General features: G+C 36.2%; 1 protein-coding gene across 5 annotated transcripts in view; it reads left to right on the top strand.

Moving 5' to 3' along the window:
• Nucleotides 1-23937, top strand: part of AGO3 (argonaute RISC catalytic component 3) — a 123064-nt gene that overhangs the window by 46769 nt on the left and 52358 nt on the right. Inside the window, exon 1 of one of the 5 annotated variants that reach the window (XM_024125564.3) lies at nt 5243-5317. The exons of 2 other annotated variants lie outside the window; for them this stretch is intronic. The gene's annotated coding sequence lies outside the window, so the exon portion shown is untranslated. Of the gene's footprint in view, nt 1-5242; nt 5318-6520; nt 7078-23937 lie in introns of those variants that run through there. 2 more of the 5 variants (XM_028486331.2, XM_024125565.3) reach the window with 2 other exon arrangements.

Raw genomic sequence — 23937 nt, 5'->3', positions numbered from 1 at the left:
CCGGACGCGCAGGCTCAGCGGCCATGGCTCACGGGCCCAGCCGCTCCGCGGCATGTGCGATCTTCCCAGACTGGGGCACGAACCCGCGTCCCCCGCATCAGCAGACAGACTCTCAACCACTGCGCCATCAGGGAAGCCCAACCTCATTATATTTTTAAATTAAGTTACTGAATCTTAAGATAGTGAGTCTTTCTATCCAAGAAAACACTATGCCTTTCCATTTGTTCAGGATTACTTGTGTTTACTTCAGGAGTGTTTTAAAGTTTTCCTCACATAAAATTTGCACATTTCTTATTATCATTCCTGGATATGTCCTCTCTCTCTTTTTTCCCAATTAAATGGGTTTATAGATTCTAACTGGTTATTGTTTATGTACATGAAGGCATTTAATTTCTGTATAGTAACTTTTTTCTCTCTGCCTTATTGAATTCCATTAACTTTTCAAGTGATTTCCTTGCAGTTTCTAGGTTATAATCATTTCATCTATGATGGTGATAGGTTTACGTCTTCCTTTGGATTTTTATACCTCTAATATTTTTTATCAGATTATATTAACTCATTAGATAGGACAGTGTTAACCATTAGAGAGTAGTGGGCATCCTCTTTTTATTCCTTACTTTAGAAGGAATGCTTCCAGTGTTTCTGCATTAAATACATATATGTATGTATATGTTTAGGAGCATCTGTTGGTTCCTATTTTGAGTACTTTTAATCAAGAGTGGATGTTGAATTTTGTCAGATGTCTTTTTAGTGGCTGTGGAGCTGATGATATGATATTTCTCTTCTTTTTTAACAAACACTGAACTAAACTTGTGTTTTTGGATTATTTTAATGTGATGCTGGAATCTGTTAATGCTTTACCTTTTTAATCAAATTGCAAAAAAGTAAGCTTGATCTGATCTTCAATCTTCTCTTTTTTTACGCAGTCTTTTTCAAGTTTTGGTATTAATATTTTATTTCATAAAGAATTTAGAAGTTTCCCATTTTCTAAAATGTACAACAGTTTTTAAATAGTATTGAAATTATCAGCTCTTTTAAGATTTGGCAGAATTCCCCTGTAAAATCTTGTGGCCTGGTGTGTTTTATTTTGTTTGGTGGGTAGCTCTTTTAAATCTTTATTTTGTGAAAAATCAGTCTGTTTAGACTCTGGATTCAGTTTTGGTAGGTTATATCTTACTAGAAATATATATTTTATCTATATCTAATGTATCTTTACTAAGTAGTTCCTTTAGTTCCTTTTTTTTTTTTTTTTTTTTTTTTTTTAGTTTTATCTAATTCTGTGGTTTATCCCCATAGTTTCTTTTTTATATTTGTGCTTTGTCCTTTTTACTCTTAATTAGGAGAGGTAGTAGTTTTTTTTTGTTGTTGTTGTTGTTTTTGTGGTACGCGGGCCTCTCACTGTTGTGGCCTCTCCCGTTGCGGAGCACAGGCTCAGCGGCCATGGCTCACGGGCCCAGCCGCTCCACGGCATGCGGGATCTTCCCGGACCGGGGCACGAACCCGTGTCCCCTGCATTGGCAGGCGGATTCTCAACCACTGCGCCACCAGGGAAGCCCAGAGAGGTAGTAGTTTAATCAACGGGTTCTCCCCACCTTCCCCCACCGTCTCCCCCCACCAAAGAGCTTTTGAATTTTTTTCTTAGTTCTCTGGCTTTCCGTTTTCTGACTCCTTAATTTCTCTTTTTAGCTTTATAAATTTTTTCTTCCACTTTTCTTCAGTTAATTTAGTTGTTTTTCCTAACTTTTTGAACTATATTAGTAACTCATTTAATTTCATTTTTTCTTATTAAAAAAAGTATTTAAAAAAGTTATTTCGGGAATTCCCTGGTGGTCCAGTGGTTGGGACTCTGCACTTTCACTGCTGAGGGCCTGGGTTCGATCCCTGGTCGGGAAACTAAGATCCTGCAGGCCGTGTGGTGTGGCCAAAAATAAAAACAAACAAAAACCCAAGAAAACAGTTATTTTTCTTCTTATCACTGTTTTAGCTATGTTCCAAAGCTTCTAATATCTAGTTTTTTATTATATTATTTTCTCAAAACACCACAGATTTCATTTGTATTTCCCATATTATCCAAATGTTGTTTGAGAGACTTTTTAAATTTTCAGATTGAAGATCTTTTTATTTTCTGATTGTGTTATAAATTTCTAGTTTCATTGTGCTATTAATCAGAGAATGTGGTTTGTATTTCTATTTTAAGAATTTGTTGAGGGTTTTGGTTTTTTTGGTTTTTTTTTTAGTAACCTAATATATGGTCAGATTTTGTGAATGAAAGTTCAATAGCTATTTGAGAATAAGATATAATCATTTTTTAGGATAGAGTTAAATGAATATCCATCAGCACTTCAATTTTGATTATGTTGTTTAGATCATCTATTTCCTTATTTATTTTTGTTTACTTGTCTCAGAATGGGAGAAATCAATTTAAATTTCCTATTGTGTTTCTGTTTCTTCTTATATTTCCACTTTCGTAATGTTGCTGCTATAGTATTGGGAGCATATGTATAACTATCTGTATTCTTCATTGTGATTTATACCCTTTACAATGATAAAGTGACTTTTTTTGTACTTTTGGGCCAAAAGTCTACATTGTCTAACAAAAGGATTATAATCCATGTGGTATGTTTTCTGTGCTTTTTAAATGCTAGTTCTGTTATTAGGAAAGTTTTTTTTTTTCTCATCAGTGGTTACCTTCATACCTTCATATAATACTCATCTTTCTCTCTCTTTAAAGCAGTATCTTTTGCTTTCCTTAATGAGTAACATTTATATTAGCTTTATTCTTTTCCTTCCCTTCTTTCCTCCCTCTCCTTTTTTAACTAGTTTTAGCCAATATAGCATTATTTTATTGTTGTTATGATTTTGCTTAAATTTATACTACTTGACTTTTAACTTTGACGCCTATCTATTACTGTAAAGTGCAATCGGTGAGTTTATGCTACTTTTTATGATTTTTCTGTTATTCATTTATTCGTATATATTACTGTTCTAGTGTTTTTTGAGTATGTTAACAGTTACATTCCATTCTGTCACCTGTATTCCATTTGTTTTCATCTTAAATCTACAATTATATGTATTGGTGCTAATTGCAAGTCCTTTTGCTAAAATTTTTCCTGTCATCTCTTGGTTGCAGTTTGTCCTAAAGTTGTTACTTCAGGAAGGGCTCATATGAGTAAGAGCTGAGTTTTTGCATATTGAAAACCATTTGTTATAGCCTTATTCCTGAAGGACTGCTTAGCTAGACATAAAATGATTGAATCACACTTTTTTTCATTCAATTTTTTCTTATTGAAGTATAGCTGATTTCCATGTTGTGCCAATCTCTGCTGCACAGCAGAGTGACTCAGTTCTACATGTAGAGACATGCTTTTTTAAAAAATATTCTTTTCCATTATGGTTTATCTGAATCACACTTTCTTGATTTCTTAAAGGTATTTTCCCACTGTCTTCTGACAGTGAATGTTCAGTAGAGAAATATGATGTCAGCTGATTTTCTTTTCCATAGAAGCGACCTGCTTTTTTTGTCTGCTTGCTGAAAATATTTTTTACAATTATTTTACTAGATTTTTTTCTCAGTGTTGAGCATTTTGGGTCAGTTTTATTTAAAACATGGGATTCCCTTTGAAAATGTAGGTTCAACTCTTTTATCTTTTTTTTAATCTGTCATTTTATTTTCTTTTAAAAAAAATTCCATCCTACTTGCTCCTTACTGTGCCTTTTGTGATATAATTTTTACCATTTGCTCATTGTAGTTTAGTCTTCATTTTTTGAATTTGAAAAAGTCTTTTTCTTCCATTTCTTTCATGAGTTCTCAGTGCTTATTTCATCTTCTCTTAACTATTTGTCTTCTCCCTGAGTTCTTAAATTTTTGCTCTGAGATCTTTCTTCATAGCTGCATTAAGAAGTTTTGAATTCATGTTAAAAAGTAGTGTTATAATTTTTTATCTACTTAGTGGTGGTATTTTCTGTTGAGTTTTCTTTGTCAGGGATGTTGTGCTGCTTTTTTACATTTTTTAAATGGTATTTTTGTATGGATACTTATCACTTTTGTTATTCATATTTGAATGAGATGAGTTTTCCCAACCCACCTATTAGAAGAGACTGGAGTGGGAGAGGCAGGTGGGACAGGACATTAGGAGCAAGGTGGTTTTCCAGGTTTCTCTGCTCAAGGCCTCTGTCCTCTGTTCTGATGGGTTCTTTCTTCAAAATAAAGCACATCTCTTTTGCCTCTGAATAATATATGTTTAAGGAGTTTCTGCTACCAGGGGAATTTAGCTCCTGCCTTTTAAAGTGCCTGCTCAAACATTAGCAATTAGAGAATTTGTGAAGGGTACATGATAGTTCATTGTACTATTCTTTTAACTTTTCTCCAAGTTTGACATTACAGAGGAAAAATGCATGCCTTGGTTTTAAAAGGGTAATCCTATCTGAGATCTGTCACTTCTAGTTCACCTTCTACTCACTCTTATGACACTTTCTACACCTCCTTTCTCTACTTCCTTCTGAGATTCCCCCATTCAATCTCAGAACTAAACATTACAGTTCCCACTTAGGATAGGACCCTCTCTCTCTGGAGTGAAAATTTACTCTTGCCCCTCTAGGCTTTCTTTCATCTTTCATGTCTTTCTCCCTTGCATAGGTTCTACTAGTCCCAAGTACTTTGGGCCATATTTACTTACAATTTGGCGTTTTCAGGTTTTTATTGTCTCCTAGGTTCATTGAAGATGTAGGGTTTTTTTTCCTTTTCTTTTCTCTCTTTTTTACATTATCTTTGTTGCTCTGTATTGAGTTCTAGGAGGAAAGTGGGAAATTTTGGAAATAAATTGCTGCTATTTTCCTACTGGAACTTAAAGTTCAGCTTTGGATATTACTAAAAAATAATTTCTAAATAACCCATTGGTCAAAGAAACCACAAATTTTAAATATGTTGAACTGAAGAGTATTGAAAAAATACATATCAGAATTGGTATGATTAGCTAAAGTAATGCTTAGAGAGAATTTAAAACCTTAAATGCCTATTAGAAAAGAAGAAAAACATCAATTACCTATACATTCATCTTACTAAGTTAGAAAAATAACATAATTAAATGCAAAGAAAAATAGAAGGAAATAAGAGTTAAAAACAGAAAATAATGAAATAGAAAACAAATTTACCTCTATCCTGTAGGTAGGAAGACTTGAAAAGTTTTTAAGAAGGATAGTGACATGATCATATTTGTTTTCCAGAAAGAGACCTCTGGCAGCAGTGTGGAGAATAGATAGAGGAGAAAAAAACTAATCTGAGAAGCCAGTTAGGAGGCTTTTTCAATCACTAGTTCAGGTAAGAGATGGTGATGGTCTAATGTGGGATGGAGAGGAAGGAACATATTACAAAGATTAAGTTGAAAAAATAGGTTTAAAAACCATGTCCAGAAAAAAACTTTGGGTATAGTTACTGGTACATGGAACTGATTGGAAATGAATAGACCAGAAGGTTTACTAGGTTTTTGAAGGAATTGGTTTTTGGAAGTAAAGCTACAATCTTAGTGTATTAGGTTCAACCAGAGAAGCAGAACCAGTAGGAGACACATAGAGAGAGAGAGCGATTGGGCTTACACAGTTGTAGGGGCTAGCTAGTCAAATCTGAAATCCTTAGGGTAGGCTATCAGGAAGGGCAGGCTAGAACACATGGGTATGGGCTGTAGCTGCTGTCCATAGGTGGAATTTCTTCTCTTTCTTGGGGATACCTCAGCCCCGTTTTTAAGGCCTTTCAACTGACTAAATGAGGCCAACTCAGATTATCCAGGATAATATCCCTTTAATTACATCTATAAAATATCTTTACAGCAATACCTAGATTAGTGTTTGATTGAATAACTGGCAAGTAGTAGCCTAGCCAAATTGACATATTAAAAATAAAAAAACAAAACCCCATACTTGGCCTACAGAATTCTATGATTATTCAGTCTTTGAAACAACCTTCATATTCCCAAACCTTCAGTGAGTGTGCTAGCTTTTTTTTTTTTTTTTTTGCGGTACGTGGGCCTCTCGCTGTTGTGGCCTCTCTCGTTGCGGAGCGCAGGCTCAGCGGTCACGGCTCACGGGCCCAGCCGCTCCGCGGCATGTGGGATCTTCCCAGACCGGGGCACGAACCCGTGTCCCCTGCATCGGCAGGCGGATTCTCAACCACTGCGCCATCAGGGAAGCCCCCTGTGCTAGCTTTTATAAACTAGTTTTCAAGAAGGCCATACTGGGCTCCCCTAAAAGCTAACACGGGTTCGTGCCCCGGTCCAGGAAGATCCCACATGCCGCGGAGCGGCTGGGCCCGTGAGCCATGGTCGCTGAGCCTGCGCGTCCGGAGCCTGTGCTCCGCAGCGGGAGAGGCCACAACAGTGAGAGGCCCGCGTACCGCAAAAAAAAAAAAGAAGGGCATACTCACCAACATACATTCAGAATAGTGACTCATTCATACCAGGTATGAATGATAATACTGAATATGGGAGGTAGGTCTGCTGTTGCTGGTTAGCTGGCAGTGTATACCATGTGTAAATATATCAAATGAAAATATGTCTAAAGCTTGAGGATTCTATGGAGCATATGGGCAGAGTCATCTAGTATGTAGTTGGAAATGCAGATGTGAAAAAATCTGTAGTGGTGTGAGCTAAAAGTAAAAGTTTTGGGACTCCTTAGTATATAAATCCATATTTGAAACTCTGAAAATGGAAAAACCTTAGAAATAGTATTTAGATTGAAAACAGGAATGAAAAGGATAGAGCCATGGAGAATACTAGCATTTAAGGAAGGAAGAAGAACCAGTGAGCAATTAATGATTATCACAGGCAGTATGAGAGCCAAGAAATGGTGTCAAGGAAGCCAAGGGAGGAAACATATTCAGAGAGTAGATTTTACAGTTAAGCAGCAGAGCTTTTCCAATAAAATCAAGAGTAAGACAAGGATGTCAGTACTATGATATTTAGTCACTATTGTGTTTGCTAACTTCTTTTCTTCTTACAGGTTTCAGTCTACATGTTACTTCCTTGAGAAGCAGTATTTGACACCCTTCTTGCCCCCCATCCAGCCATTCCCCCAAGTCTGAGTTAGGTATTTCTCTTATGTATTCCCATAGAACAGTATACTTCCCCTGTAATACCCTGTGTCACCTTGAATTATAAGTGTTTATTATTCTTTGTTTCCTGTTAGAATGCAAGCTCCATGAAGCTAGGGACTGTCCATCTTATTCACCAGTGTACCTCCATGCCTGGCACAACTCTCAGTCATATTAAGCAAGGAATGAATAAATAAAACCAAGAACATGGAGGAGGAGTATCTAATTGAGCCTGGAAAGTTAGAAAAATATTTGTAGAAGTAAATGATGTCTTAACTGAGCTTTAGAAAATGTGATGACATTGAGAGTTTGGGTTGAAAAGGGGATATACAGGAATAAAAGATTTCTGAGAGGTCTCTAAAATATAAAACTTTATTGAAAGATATAAGTGAAGATCTGAATGAAAGAAATATATTAGGCTGGCTTGTTGAGAAGACTCTGTTTGATAAGATGTCAATTCTCCCAAAATTAATCTGTAAATGCAATTTTAAGTAAAATCTCAGTCGGGTATATAGTGAAACTTGATAAGTCAATATTAAGATTTATATGGAAAAAAATAAGTGACGATGAAAAATCAATATAATTTTAAAGAAGAGTAAAGAGGGAGGAATTGCCCTCCTTATGTTAAAACTGTAACAATTTTAGCACACTTTTTAAACTGCACGGACAGGCAGATTAATGAAGCAGAATATAAAGCCTAGAAATAAGCTCTGTGTGTGTGTGTGTGTGTGTGTGTGTGTGTATGGAAACTTTGTTGATATTAAGTTGGCATTTCAAATTACTGAGGAAAGAGTAAAATGTTTAATAAATGGTGTTTATGCAGTTGTTAACTATATGAAAAAAATAATTAGACCCATCTCACATCATATCCCAAATTTATTTCTAGGTGGATTGTAATCTAAAATTTGAGAAGCAAAACTTTAAAATTCTGTCAGGGACTTCCCTGGCGGTCCAGTGGTTAAGACTCCACGCTTCCAGTGCAGGGTGCTCAGGTTCCATCCCGGGTCAGGAAACTAAGATCCCATATGCCATGCGGTGCGGCCAAAATAAAAAATAAAAAATAAGATTCATTCAGAGAAAAAGTAAGAGAATGTCTCTAACATTGAACAAAATGTAAAATGTATAAATCATAATAGAAAATACTGATAAGCTTGGCTCTGTCAAAATTTAAAACTTATTTGTTATAAATAAACCATAAACAAAGTTAAAATGCTAGAAGAATATTTACAACATATATAACCAAGAGCTTTATGGGATATAGGCAATCAGTAAAAAAAAAAAAAAAAAAAGTAATTCACAAAAGAGAAACACAAATGGCCAATAGAAAATCAGATTCTCAAATTCATTAGTAATCAGGAAAATGCAAGTGAAATCAGTACCGTTTCACACCTATCAGATTTATAAAAATTTAAGTCATATCAAATGTTGGTGAGGATAACGTATAAGGAACTATTATGCACTGTTTATAGGCGTATGATTTGATACAACTACTTTGGAGGCAGTTTTCAATACCCAGTAAAGATGAAATTGAACATGTCTTAAAACCCTTAATATACCATAGAGGTATCTTGCAAAAACTGAGACATTATTTGTAATAGCAGAAAATTGGAAACAGCCTGATTCCTGTCAATAACAGAATAAGTAAACATTGGAATGAGTACATAAATTGTTATATTGTGGTATACTATGTAACAGTTAAATGAATGAACCAGGTCTACATATATCAACATGGATTATTATTGAAAACAACGTTGGGAGGATGATCAGATAGCAAAAGGTTATGTTACTACTTATGTGAATTTTTTTTTAAGTATATACTGGATACATGCAAATGCAGTAAAATTATTAAAACGTAGATGGCGGTGCTTTGTGACCACCTAGAGGGGTGGTATAGGGAGGATGGGAGGGAGATGCAAGAGGGAGGAGATATGGATGTGTATGTATACGTATAGCTGATTCATTTTGTTATAAAGCAGAAACTACCACACCATTGTAAAGGAATTTTACTCCAATAAAGATGTTAAAAAAAAAAAACAAACCAAAAAAACATAGATGGTACAAACACATACCAGTTTCAGTATAGTGGTTCCCTTTAGGAAGAAGGAAGGAAAGAAGGAAGAGGAATGAAATAGATTGGTTGGGATAGGGAGAAGAGATAGAACTATAAGGCTACATGTTTCAGGAAACATGTGACAGTATGTTTATTTGTGTGAACAAAGTGTGTAGATAATTTCAGGTGCCACTGTGAAGCAAAGAAACAAAAAGATCTGTGTTATCTTAATGAAATGAAATAAAACCTAAAATTTTATTTTATTTTATTAATTTATTTATTAATTTTTGGCTGTATTGGGTCTTCGTTGCTGCGCACAGGCTTTCTCTAGTTGGGGCAAGCGGGGGCTACTCTTCATTGCAGTGCACAGACTTCTCCTTGTGGTGGCTTCTCTTGTTGGGAGCACGGGCTCTAGATGCGTGGGCTTCAGTAGTTGTGGCGCGTGAGCTTCAGTAGTTGCAGATCGTGAACTCTAGAGCTCAGGCTCAGTAGTTGTGGCGCACGGGCATAGTTGCTCTGCGGCATGTGGGATCTTCCTCGACCAGGGCTCAAACCCATGTCCCCTGCATTGGCAGGTGGATTCTTAACCACTGCACCACCAGGGAAGTCCCAAAGCCTAAAATTTTAGATGGGTTTATTCTTATGAGACTGACGCGCTGCCTACTGCGCTAAGAAGGCACTTAAATGAGTTTATTTTTAAATTGTCAATAATATATAATGCTGCTGTGAAAAATAATGAGAGAAAATTTTACAATGACCACCTTACTTGCTTATATTTCCTTTCTTGTTTGTGTGGTTTTGATTTTGCAACCCTTCCACTTGGTATATTGCACTGAACAAAATAGCCTTTGTTGATCTTGAAATCAACCAGAGAAGATTAGTATTGAGCAATATAATGAGTACTAGGAGGAAGTACTAAGTGCATGGGACTGCGTAACAAAGGAATCCATTCCAGTCTCAGTGTTCAAGGAACTTTTCTCTGAGGAAGTGACAGGTGGGAGCTAGGTGAAATTTGTGGTGGAGATAAGCATGGAACAGTATTTTAAGAAAGCAAGCAGTTGAATTCTAATTGTGTGACTTAATCATGTCTTCAGAATGATTGTTTTCATGGTGTTTAATATCCTAACTCTCAGCTATATAACTTTAATGAATTTTACCAATCTTAGACACACAAAAAACTTTTTTTCACATTTCATTATCTCTGAAATCAGGAGATGTCTTGCAGTAGATGGCTTGTCACAGTTGAATTGGCAAATTTCTCTTTTAGGATACATACAATACTGATGTACCTTACCATAATTGGCATTTTAGAGTCAATGAAATGCAGAATATTTTTTTAGGTTGGCCTACCTTTAGGCCTAACTCATTTGCAACTTGCATTAAATGTTTGTAATTATGCATTTTAAGAGCATCAGAGTGAATCTGGGGAATTCCCTGGTAGTCCAGTGATTAGGATTCTGCACTTTGACTGCCGAGGGCGCAGGTTCAGTCCCTGGTCAGGGAACTAAGATCTCACAAGCCGTGCAACACAGCCAAAAAAGAGTGAATCTGGAATTTATTAGTTATATGTCTCTGAAGATATTTTTGTTTACCACAGGCAGAATGCTAAACATTTTACATTAATTACAGTCGGCCCTTGTTACCTGGGTACCATGTATACTGAGGGCCAACTGTATTATGTCATTTTTTTATAAGGGACTTGAGCATCCACCAACTTTTGATATCCAAAGGGAGTCCTAGAACCGATCTCCCGCAGGAACCAAAAGACAACTGTATCTCCTATGAACTTCATCACAGTTGTATGAGTTAAGTGATACCCCCAACTGAAGTTTAGAGACAAAATCTCTAAACTTTCTCTAAAGTGACTTTCTCCCTCAAAATGTCACATAGTTTGTATTTTATATTTTTATTAATGTATTGATATATGTAATATAACCTATTAAAGGTATATTTAGATATAACTATATTTGAGGCACAATAGTTTATATTTAAATGATAGAGGCAAATTTTTCTGATTCCAGAGATTATGCCCTTAATATTCACAGCTCTTTACTGCATCCTTTAAGAGGCAAGATTCCTGGCAGACAAATCTCAGACCCAGGACATCTGAGTTGAGAAATTTTTTTAATTTTTATATAGTTTATTTACTTCCTTTTGCTTTTCAGTAGAAAGTAGCTTTCTATAAAACATTCATTATTTTGCTGCTAGAAGAAAGTAGTCATAATATATAAATGGTTGTAGAATTTGGTAATTATAATTTATGCTGCTTAAGAGTCAAAAGTTCTCACTGAATATGCTTCCTTTGCAAGGAAAACAGATTTCTAATAAGTAATTTATTAATCACAATATTAGTGTTGCTTGCTTCATATGTTTGTCTTAAGTTCAGGTATAAGATCCCTAAAGTTAAGAAATAATTTGATTTTTACAGTATTCAGATTAATCCTCAGAAGTAGATCAAAGCAGAATATTTCTTCAGGGTGGAAGGGTCAGGCAGCAGGGCAGGAACTTTATCAGCACTGGTCAAGCTCAGCCAAGTAAAGATACCTGTATCAGGCTTGTCTAGTCTATCCTCACATTAGAAAAAGAGTATAATGGCAGCAGGAATTTCAGTGACAGTCTAATCAAATCTGTTTCTTGATCCCTACTGCTTCAGTCTGATTGAGTATGTTCATATTTGGTGCACAGCTGTCCTCTTGGGATCAAACTTCACTATCTGTATCCCTTCCTACCCCTCCCCCCCTTTTTTAGAAGTTTCATGAGAAAAGGGTACACAAGAGGCAAAAATTTTTGATGCCTTACACATTGGAAAATGTATCAACAAACCTAAATGAAAGTTCAGCTAGGTTTCTATGTTGGAAATAATTTTCCTTCATAAATTTGAAAGTGGTGCTCCACTTTTTAAATAGCTTTAGTGAGGTTTTGTTTCCCTTGTATTACTTTACTTTCTGGAAAATTTACTTACCTTCGTCTTCTAACCTCCTTCGCTTTTTAAAATTTCTAACCATTCTTTTTTATTTCCTGAATGTTATTTTATAGTAGCATACTCTTCTTGTTTCATATATGGTAGTATTTTCTCTAAGCTCACTGTAGATAATTTATTTTGGAGTATTATTTTTCTTACACATGCTTATGCTTCCTCCAGATTCTTTTTTTGTTTGTTTGTTTTGATCATTATCCTCCATTTTGGAAGCTTCCTTCAAGTATATAGTATCCTTGATTATTTATTCATGATGCATTGGGACTCTAAAACACTGACTAGATGCTCTGAATTCATCAGTTAAGCCTGTTTACTTTGAGCTTTATCATAGGGTGATTTGATTGGGCTGATGTTGGGGAGCCTATAATGTTAGTTTATCCTTAGGTCTTTCCTCTTGCCTGGTCAAATTACCCAAAGATGAGCCTTCCAAACTCCTGCTTGAAGGGTAATAGTCTTCATTACCTGCGATCTGGAAGCCAAGTTGGGGATTCTGGCTTGGGGAATGTCTGCATTCAGCATTTAATATTTATAGTCATTTAATTCCTTGCTTTGGGTACAGTCCTGTGCCCTTAATTGTGCCTGACATCCTCCCTCCAAAAGTCTTTTACTTTTTCCAGAGAATAGACCTACAGTTTATGCCAGGATAAAGACGAGGCAGTTGTTCTGCAATGTGAATTGAGCTGAACAAGGGACCTAGGAGTCTACCTGCTTCTCAAACAGCTTTCCTCTTCATTTTTCTGCACTACCCCCATCCTTTTATCACCAGTTTCAGAGGTACCTAGTACTGCCATTTTTCACGCCTTCTGAGGATTCTATCTGCTATGTCAGTTACAACTTGTCTACTCGCTTTTCATCTTCTAAAATGTTGGTGCATTTTGTTTTCTGTTCTCCCTTCCTTCTAGGTTTATGTCTTTTTTCTTTCTTTCTTTCTTTTTTAAAATTCCTTACCATAGTTATAGTGGAGTTTGAGGAAGGAATGAAATGAGCTGCTTGTGGTTCCTCTGCCATCCTAACCCAGGATCTGTTCTTAAAAGGCAGAGGCTTTGTCTGAGTCATCTTTAAATTCCAACCCACAAAGGAGTCCCTGATATAGTAGGTACTTGATGAATGTTTAAGTGGATGGTTAGGTCTGTTTTACATCTGTAAAACTCAGTAACAAGTTTGTGTTAGAGGCCTAGTTTCTTGCCATCTGGACCTCTCAACAGGGCTGGTTAAGTGTCGTCATGATATTGTGGCTGGCTTCCTCTGGAGCGAGTAATCCATGATAGAGCAAGGCAAAAGCTGTAATGACATTAAGGCCTAGCATTGAAAGCTATATTCTGCCAGTTTTGTAATGTCTTATTAGTTATATAAACCAGTTATATTCAGTGTAGGAGAGACACAAACATGCAAATCCCATGAGGCAAGACTTATTATTAGGGACCGTCTTGGAGGCAGGCTAGCACACACAGTTTCTATCTTAAGCTAGAAGAAGAACAAATTAAACCCAAAGTAAGTAGAATGTAAGAAATAATAAAGATCAGGCAAAAATTAATAGAAAACAAACAATATAGAAAGTGAATGAAACCAAAAGTTAATTCCTTTTAAAAAGCTAATAAAAATTTTAAACTCCTAACAAGACTAATCAAGAAAAATAGAAGGGACTTCCCTGGTGGCGCAGTGTCTGGGAATCCACCTGCCAGCACAGGGGACACAGGTTCGAGCCCTGGTCCGGGAGGATCCCACAAGCTGCAGAGCAGCTGGGCCTGTGCACCGCAACTACTGAGCCCGCGCACCTGGAGCCTGTGCTCCACGATGGGAGAGGCTACCGCAGTGAGAAGCCCATGCACCGCGACGAGGAGTAGTCCCCACTCGTCGCAACTGGAGAGAGCCGGTGCGCAGCAACGAGGACCCAACACAGCCAAAAATAAATAAATAAATTTTAAAAAAAGAAAAACAGAAAAGTAAAACAGATTACTAGTGTCAGGAATGAAAGATGGGGTTATCACTAAAGATCCTTCAGAACTGAAAGATTAATAAGGGAATGTTAGGAACAAATTTATACCAATTAATTTGATAAGTGAAACACAACTTTACAAAAATTGGCTCAAAGAAAATTGGAATAGCCTTGTATCTGTTAAGGAAATTAAATCCATAATTCTTTCTAACGAAGAAAACTCCAGTCCTAAATGATTTCGCTGCTGAATTTTATCTAACATTTAAGGAAAAATAATACGAATCTTTCACAAATTCTTTCAGAAAACAGAAGAAGAAGAAAGGCTTTACAACTCAATTTTATGAGGCTAGTATACCCCGGAATCTGACACCTGACAAAAACAATGTAATCCTCTCAACAGAAGAATCATTTGACACATTTTAACATTTTCATGATAAAAATTTATAACAGACTAGCAGTAAAAGGAAACTTCTTCAACCAGATTAAAGCATCTAGAAAAACATACAGGCATCATCGTACTAAATGATAAAAAGAGTGAATGATTTTGCCATAAGATTAAGAAGAAGGCAAGAATACTTGCTCTCACTACTTCTGTCTAACATTGTGCTGGTGTACAAGAAAAATAATGACATAATATTGTAAAGGGAGTAATACAACTATCTCAGTTTGCAGAAGACATAATTGTTTACATAAAAAATCCTAAGAAATCTACCAAAAAAATAAAATCCTACTAGAATTAATAGAAGAATTTAGCAAGATCACAAGACACTAGTTGCATATACAAAAAGAAAATACTAGCAGTATAATAAATAATACCCAGCATTCAACAATTAGAAAAATGAAAAACACATGTACCATTCATAATATCAAAAAATGTAATATTTAGGAATAGATTTTAAAAGAGATGTACAAGCCCTCTACACTGAAAGCTACAAAGCATTCCTGAGAAAGATAGGAAGATATAAATAAACAGAGATACCATGTTCTTGGCCCAGAAGCCTCAAATTCTTAGGATGTCCATTATCCCCAAATTGATCTGTAGACTCAACACAATCCTAGAATCTCACCAGACTTTTTTTTTTATAATATAAATTGACAAGCTGATTCTAAGATTTATATGGAAATACAGAGAACCTAAAATAGCTAAAACCATTTTGAAGAGGAACAGAGTTGGAGGATTCATAATCCCTGATTTGAAGACATGCTATAAAGCTACAGTAATCAAAGCTGTGATATCGGGGTTAAAGATGGACATACAAATCAAGTTACAGGATAGCTATAGATACTATGCTTGATCTTAGCCAAAAGGCTAAGAAGTGATTAGAATAGCTACAGAAATAGACCCACTTACGTGGTTGATTGATATTTGACAAAGGGGCCAACATTCAATGGGGAAAGAATAGTCTTCTCAACAAATGATGCTAGAACAGCTGAGTATTGGTACGAAAAAAAAAACAAAACATTAAAACAGAAATTTGTAAGAAAAGAGGAAAAATATTCATGTCCTTGGAGTAGGCAAAGATTTCTTAATATTTTGAAACCTTATCTAAATGAACACCTTAAGAACACTGTTAAGAAGATGAAAAGGCAAGCTACTGCTGGGAGAAAATATTTGCATAACATATCGTAAACAAAAGATTTGTGTCCAGAATATATGAGAAACTTGCATAACTCAGACAATTTTAAAAAGTGGTCAAAATCAGACACTTCACAAAAGATTATGGGAATGGCCAGTAAGCGCTTGAGAAGATGCTAAACATTGGTCATCTGGAAAATGCAGGTAAGAACCACAGTGAGATATCACTTCACACCTGTTAGTTTGGCTAAATCAAAAAGACTGGCAATACTAAGTGTTGGCAAGGGTGTGGAGCAATCAGAAATGGTAGGAGTATTAAATCGTACAACCACTTTGAAAAATATTTTGGCGGATACTTTTTTTTTTTAAATATTTATTTATCTTTGGCTGCATTGGGTCTTCATTACTGTGCACGGGCTTTCTCCATTTGCAGCGAGCAGGGGCTACTCTTCGTTGTGGTGGTTTCTCTTGTTGTGGAGCACGGGCTCTAGGCTTCAGTAGTTGTGGTATGTGGGCTCAGTAGCTGCAGCTCGCGGGCTCTAGAGCACAGGCTCAGTAGTTGTGGCGCACAGGCTTCGTTGTTCCGCAGCATGTGGGATCTTCCCAGACCAGGGATCGAACCTGTGTCCCCTGCATTGGCAGGTGGATTCTTAACCACTGCGCCACCAGGGAAGCCCAAAGCCCTTGGCAGATTCTTTTAAATTTAAACATTTTTTTGCCATGTGTCCTACCAGTTCTATTCTTAGGCCTTTCCCCAAGAGAAATGAAAAAATAGGTCCATACAAAGATTTGAGCATATATGTTTACATGTTCATAATAATTAGGAACTGGAAACAACCCAAATGCCCAGCAACAAGTGAACTGAGAAACAAGTTGTGATTTATTTATACAATGAAATACTACCCAGCAGTTAAAAAGAACTAACTACTAATTTATACAATGGTATGGATAAATCTCAAGTAAGATGTACAAAAAAGCTAGACAAAGTGGTGTATACAGTATAATTCCATTTGTATGAAATTCTGGAACCATTTATTCTATTATGAAACGAATCAGATCAGTGCTTGCCTGTGGCAGATGTGACAGAAGCTGATTGCATAGGGGCAGGAAAGTACTTTCTGGGGTGATGACAGGTTGTCTTAATTGGGGTGGTAATACCATAGATGTATATACGTTTGTCAAAATCATTGACCTTTACAATTGAATGCATTTTATTGTATGTAAGTTATACCTCAAATTGTTTTTTTTTTTTTTTTTTTTTTTGAAATATCATTACACATCCACCAGAAGGGCTAAAATTCTTCAAGTCTAACGATACTAACGGTGAAAATTTGGCACGACAGTGACTCTTAAATGCTGCTTGTGGGAGAGTTATTTGTTAAAACCTCTTTGGAAGAGTTTGACATTATCTAGGAAAGTCAGAGATACACATCCCTAATGACTCAGCAGTTCTACTCAGATATTGCCTTTTCTGCTAGAGAAATATATGTGTGTACGTATATCAAGAAGGCCACCTAGGGACTTCCCTGGTGGTCTAGCAGTTAAGAATCCACTCTTCCACTGCAGGGGGCACAGGTTAGATCTCTGGTTAGGGAACTAGGATCCCGCATGCTGCGTGGTGCAGCCAAAAAAAAAAAAAAAAAAGGCTATCTATAAGAATATTCATAACCTTATTCTAATAAACAAAGGAAAGTGCCAACATAAACTGTCCACCAACATTAATAATCAGGCTTGTTTGGTTTTGTTTTTTTGCCGCGGGGCAGCTTACGCCTAGGATACTTAGTTGCCTGACCAGGGATTGAACCTGGACCCCTGGCAGTGAAAGCGCCCAGTCCTAACCACTGGACTGCAAGGGAATTCCCTGTCCATCAACATCAGAGTGGATAAATTGTGTATTTCTTCAACAGAGTGTTAGAGCAATGAAAATGAAGAAACTAGTTACATTTAATTAATATAGATGAGTTAGAAATAATGTTTAGCAAAGGCTCAAAAAGTTTACATGCTTTATGTTTCCAGTTACATAACATTCAAGAACTAGGAAAACTAAATTATGGTCCTTAGTGATCTGTACTTAAGTTGTAATTCTATAAAGAAAAATAAGCGATTACCATAAAAGCCAGGATTTTGGTTACCTCTAGCAGAGAGAGGGGAAGTTAAGGTTGGGAAGGGGATAGGGAAGAGGTTTCTAGGATATTGGCAATATTTAGTTCTTGATATGAATGTTGGTTATGTGGATATTCACTTTATAATTTGTTTAGTGACACTCTAGTAAATATGTGATATTTTATATTAAAAATAGAAAAAGAAAAAGAAAAGCAATCCTTTCATCTATCAATATCTCCTGAGTACTGTGTTAATATTATTTTGCTAGGTAATAATAGACATGCCAAGATGTTTAATGTGGCCTCTTAATTGCTCACTATTACCATAAAAAGGCATTGTATAATAAGTTTCTGTTCTTATATCTTCAGAGCAATGAAAGTATATGTATAAAATTGAGGCACATAACCTCTCAGGAGGTTAAAGTATAATTGTAGGTATGTTTTTACCAGGATCCAGCATTATTTACTGCTTTATTTTATACTCATCATTTGGACCTGGGCTCATTTTGGTACATGTAGTCCTAGTTATCTTAAATATGGCAAGTATTTATTATTTTCTTTTTTCACATCTGTTATTTTAGCTGCGTCCTAACAAAAATTTTCAATTTTGACACAGTAAAATGCAAATTCAAGAATCCTAATCGCTTTTTCATGGAACATTCTCCCATCAGCCTCTTCAGGGAGTTAGTTTACATTGACAAAATGATTTTGCCTAGAATTCAAACCTCAGTAAATCAGAGAGCAAAAGACATGAGTAGACAATTCTTCAAAGATGAGAAAAAGAGCTCTGATGAGCTCCTGCCATGTTCTCGGCACAAGTAGGTACCTTATATTGAATCTTCACCCTAATGCTATAAGTACTAGATGTTTTTCTAATTTTGCAATGAACGAATTATGATTTCTCTGAATTTCAAGTCTGGATCTAGAATTAAAATCTATTTCATTTCCATGCCCATCCTTTTCTCATTATTCTAACACTGCTACCCATGAAAAGAAGAAAATAAACCTAATTCAAAAAATAAGTTAGTAAGTGATGAAAGATTAAAGGATACATTTCCAACAGCAACAAAATTTTTATCAATTATTAATAAATGAGTTATAAAGTATCACAAAGCCTTAATGAAATTGGAATGACCTTTATAAATTCAGAGATATTATGTTCATGAATTGAAAGACTATCCCACTGGTATTCTAGACATCTAGTCTCTTGTGGTAAATTTTTTTGCCTTAGTTGTGTATTATACATATCTAGATAATGGCAATCTAAGTAGTTGGTAAGATCGCATTTTCTACCAAACTCCTCTCAAGTTTTTTACTTCTCAATTGTATTTATCTGAAATCTAACACCTGCCCATTAATTTTAATTATATGCATGTAGAACAAATGTATCCATTTGGCTGGTGTTTAAGTTGTTTCCATTCTTTTTACCATTATAAACAGTGCTACAATAAGCATTCTCATTCATGTTGACTTTCACAGATATGGAATTTTTGTAGAGTATATACTCCAGTAGAGTGAAATTGTTTTTTGGGTTTTTATTAGTTTATTCATTCATTCATTCATTTATTTATGGCTGCATTGGGTCTTCGTTGCTGCGCCAGGCTTTTCTCTAGTTGCGGCAAGGGGGGGCTACTCTTTGTTGTGGTGCACAGGCTTCTCATTGTGGTGGCTTCTCGTTGCGGAGCACGGGCTCTAGGCGCGCAGGCTTCAGTAGTTGTGGCACGCCGGCTCTAGAGCTCAGGCTCAGTAGTTGTGGCACACAGGCTTAGTTGATCCCTGGCATGTGGAATCTTCCCAGACCAGGGCTCAAACCTGTGTCTCCTGCATTGGCAGGCGGATTCTTTTCTTTTAATTTATTTTATTTATTTATTTATTTTACTTATATTTATTTTTGGCTGCGTTGGGTCTTCGTTGCTGTGCGCGGGCTTTCTCTAGTTGCAGTGAGCAGGGGCTGCTCTTCGTTGCGGTGCACGGGCTTCTCATTGAAGTGGCTTATCTTGTTGCAGAGCACGGGCTCTAGGCACACGGGCTTCAGTAGTTGTGGCTCACGGGCTCTAGAGCGCAGACTCAGTAGTTATGGCCCACGGGCTTAGTTGCTCTGCGGCATGTGGGATTTTCCCGGACTAGGACTGGAACCTGTGTCCCCTGCACTGGCAGGCAGACTCAACCACTGCGCCACTAGGGAAGCCCTGGCAGGCGGATTCTTAACCACTGCACTACCAGGGAAGTCCTAGAGTGAAATTGTTGAGTTGAAAATTATGCTCATCATCAAACTTACTATAAATTACCATTTGTTCCTAACTGACTGTATCAGTTTATATTCCTACAGTCTGTATGAGAGCTTTCATTCTTCAGTCTTCCTTTGGCTTGTTGTCAGCTTGTGTTATCGGTCTTAACATTTTTGGCCAGTCTTGATTGGTATAAAATGATAGCTTGATATAGTTTTTGTATATATTTCCTTAATTACAAATAAGATAATTAGTGAAAATTTGTTTTTTTGTTTTGTTTTGTTTTTGTTTTTTTGCGGCACGCGGGCCTCTCACTGTTGTGGCCTCTCCCGTTGCGGAGCACAGGCTCCAGACGCGCAGGCTCAGCGGCCACGGCTCACGGGCCCAGCCGCTCCGCGGCATGTGGGATCTTCCCGGACCGGGGCACGAACCCGTGTCCGCTGCATCAGCAGGCAGACTCTCAACCACTGCGCCACCAGGGAAGCCCTGAAAATTTGTTTTTTGACATTTAGATTTTCTCTTCTATGAAATGCCTAGTCGTATCCTTTGCCACTTTTATTGTTTTATCTTGATTTATAGGAACTTATTATATATTCTGGATAGTAATCATTTGTTATATGTATTACACATATCTATAGCCTGTCTTTTTTTTTTAGCTTTGTTTATGGTATTTTTTATGTTAGTTTTTATATCTTAAGAAATTCTTTCTTGCCTCCAAGATCATAAAGATGTTCTATATTTTCCTCTAAATGTTTATTTTTCTTTTCATGTTCAGTTCTCTGAATAGGAATTTGTTTTTGTATATTGTATAAGGTGGGCTTTCAAGTCTGTTCTACTGGTCTGTGTGTCTGTCCCCACAGTCTCTTGACTTGAATTGGATTATAGCAGATCTCGATGAATGTTAGAGCAGACCTTATTCTTAAAAACTATCTTGGCTATTCTTGTTTCATTTCTCTTTCATGATAATTTTCGTATCAGCTTCTTAAGTTCCAGAGGTCAAGGGGGTTATATCCTATTGGTATTTTGATTGAAATTGCCTTGAATTTACAGATTAATTTACAAATAATTTATACTAATAAGGTATATACTCCATTTATTTAGATTTTCTGTAGTAGTAAAGATACCTATTACTTCTATAGGTCTTATGCATCTTTTGTTCAGATTTTATCTCAAGTGTCCTATGTTTTTTTTGTTGTGATATTAAGTGGTATCTTTTTTAAATTACATTTTAAGTTGGGTGCTAGTGTATAAGAATGTAATTTTTATATGTTGATCTTAAATCTAGCAACCTTACTAAACTGTCTAATTCTATAATTTATCTATAGATTATTGGGTTTTCTCTCTAGACAGTCATATTGTGAAGAATAATAATTTTGTTTCTCCCTTTGCAATCTTTTTACCTTTTACTTCTCTTAGCTTGCATTCCTGTGCCAGCTAGCACTTTCTATTAAATGAAGTTGAATTTACCATAGATTTTTGGTGGATAACTTTTATCAAATTAAGGAAGCTCCTTTCTAGTCCTGGTACTGTGAGACTTTTAGTTATGGTGCTGAATTTTATCTAATGCTTTTTTGAGGGTAATTATCTGTAGAAATGATTGTATGTTTATTTCCTTTAGTGTGTTAATGTATATTTTGTTAATAGGTTTTAAAAATAAATGTAAATATTACTCTTTCAGTTAAACTCAGCTGATTTGTGAAAGGGAAAGAAGGAAAAAATACATAAATATGTAGGTTTATAAAATGTTAAGGATTTAACCAAGGCATAGAGAGGCAGCTCTTTGCTGATTGAAATTCATGCCTAATTGAACTGTACTCACTGATTTCATCCCATCTTTTGTAAGAGCATTCCTTCACTAACTTTAATTTTTACCTCAGATGCCCACATTGCTGTGGGGAAGATGGTGAACAGTAATGATTGGAAGAACAGTGGGATAAACACTAAGGAAAATTAATAGAATGTTAAACAGGATAAATAATGTTTGTTTAATAGTTTCAACTCTGTGAGATAAGACACATTAGTTGTGAATGCTACTATTATAATAATTCAGTGAAGAAAATTTACCTGTAGGATTAAAGGAAAGACAAAATAAGCATGTTAATTACCATTATTTATTTTCCTTTATCCACTTTTTTTTTAAATTAGCACGGAAGCAATATGTGCTTATTTGGTATGTGTCCTGCCAGCCTTGTTTTTTTTTTTTTTTTTTTTTCTGTTTTTTTTGTTTTTTTTTTTAAGAAATGTTTTTATTGTTGTTGTTGTTTATTAATTTATTTATTTTTGCTGTGTTGGGTCTTCATTTCTGTGTGAGGGCTTTCTCTAGTTGTGGCAAGCGGGGGCCACTCTTCATCGCGGTGCGCGGGCCTCTCACTATTGCGGCCTCTCTTGTTGCGGAGAACAGGCTCCAGATGCGCAGGCTCAGTAGTTGTGACTCACGGGCCTAGTTGCTCCGCGGCATGTGGGATCCTCCCAGACCAGGGCTGGAACCTGTGTCCCCTGCATTAGCAGGCAGATTCTCAACCACTGCGCCACCAGGGAAGCCCTCAGCCTTGTTTTAATGTACGACAGTATTCTCACATTTTTTAATAGAAGAATGTAATGTATACATTTTTTTTAAGTACTGTGGATTTGAATAAGATACCCAGAATGCTAATAGTCTTACCAGTGTCTTTTTTTTTAGTAGTTTGAAATTGTGGAGGTATTTCTAAAGTTTATTTGGATGGACGTACAAAACCAACATAACTATCCATCATGAGGGACATGAAGTAGGTCCATGCGATGAGATATCCTGCAGCTGTGAAAAAGAATGATATAGTTCCATATTAGTACATATAGATCTATCTCTAAGACATATAACGAGAAAAAAGAAATCAAAGGCCAGAATAGTGTTTCTAATGTTTTATCATTTGTGTTCCTTTTCATTAAGAGGGGAAGGGAATATATATTCACTTAATTACCATGCATCCAAACTGCAGAATAAAAAGATCTCTAAGACACATTGTTAGTTTTTAAAATAATAATAAAAGAAGTCATAGAACATTTATTATCTGATCTCATGTTTAAAAAGAAAGTTGTATATGCATTTTTATCTCTAAGTGCATATTAAAAGAATAGGATATATACATACCGAAGTACTAATAATGGTTGCTTCTTAAAGATACTTGGAGACCAGAAGTCTTTACTGTGCATATCTATATTGTTTAAATTTTTTAGGATGAGACTTCATTCATATATTATTTCTGTAATAAAGGAAAAAGTAATATGTGCTCACTATTAAAAAATGAAGATTTAAAGATAAAGTCAAAAAGAAGAAAATAAAAAATATCTACAGTAGCCTTACTACCTGAGATAACTACTTAAAGCCTTGATAAATATCCTTCCAGAGATGAGGGACATTTTGTGGAAGACATTTAATCCTAAACCAAGGAGAATAAGAGAAAGAGCACCACAGTAGGCATGTTTTTTTTTTTTAAACATCTTTATTGGAGTATAATTGCTTTACAATGGTGTGTTAGTTTCTGCTTTACAACAGAGTGAATCAGTTATACATATACATATGTTCCCATATCTCTTCCCTCTTGCGTCTCCCACCCTCCCTATCCCACCCCTCTAGGTGGTCACAAACCACCGAGCTGATCTCCCTGTGCCATGCGGCTGCTTCCCACTGGCCATCCACCCTACGTTTGATAGTGTAGAGAGTCCATGCCACTCTCTCACTTCGTCACAGCTTACCCTTCCCCCTCCCCATATCCTCAAGTCCATGCTCTAGTAGGTCTGTGTTTTATTCCCGCCCTACCCCTAGGCTCTTCATGACATTTTTTTTCCTTAGACTCCATATATATGTGTTAGCATACGGTATTTGTTTTTCTCCTTCTGACTTACGTCACTCTGTATGACAGACTCCAGGTCCATCCACCTCAGTACAAATAACTCAATTTCATTTCTTTTTATGGCTGAGTAATATTCCATTGTATATATGTGCCACAT

This window comes from Physeter macrocephalus, chromosome 3 (assembly GCF_002837175.3).
Source record: "Physeter macrocephalus isolate SW-GA chromosome 3, ASM283717v5, whole genome shotgun sequence".
NCBI classification, from domain to species: Eukaryota; Metazoa; Chordata; class Mammalia; order Artiodactyla; family Physeteridae; genus Physeter; species Physeter macrocephalus.
Note: the sequence above shows the minus strand (reverse complement) of the source record. Positions and strands in the feature narration are given on the sequence as shown.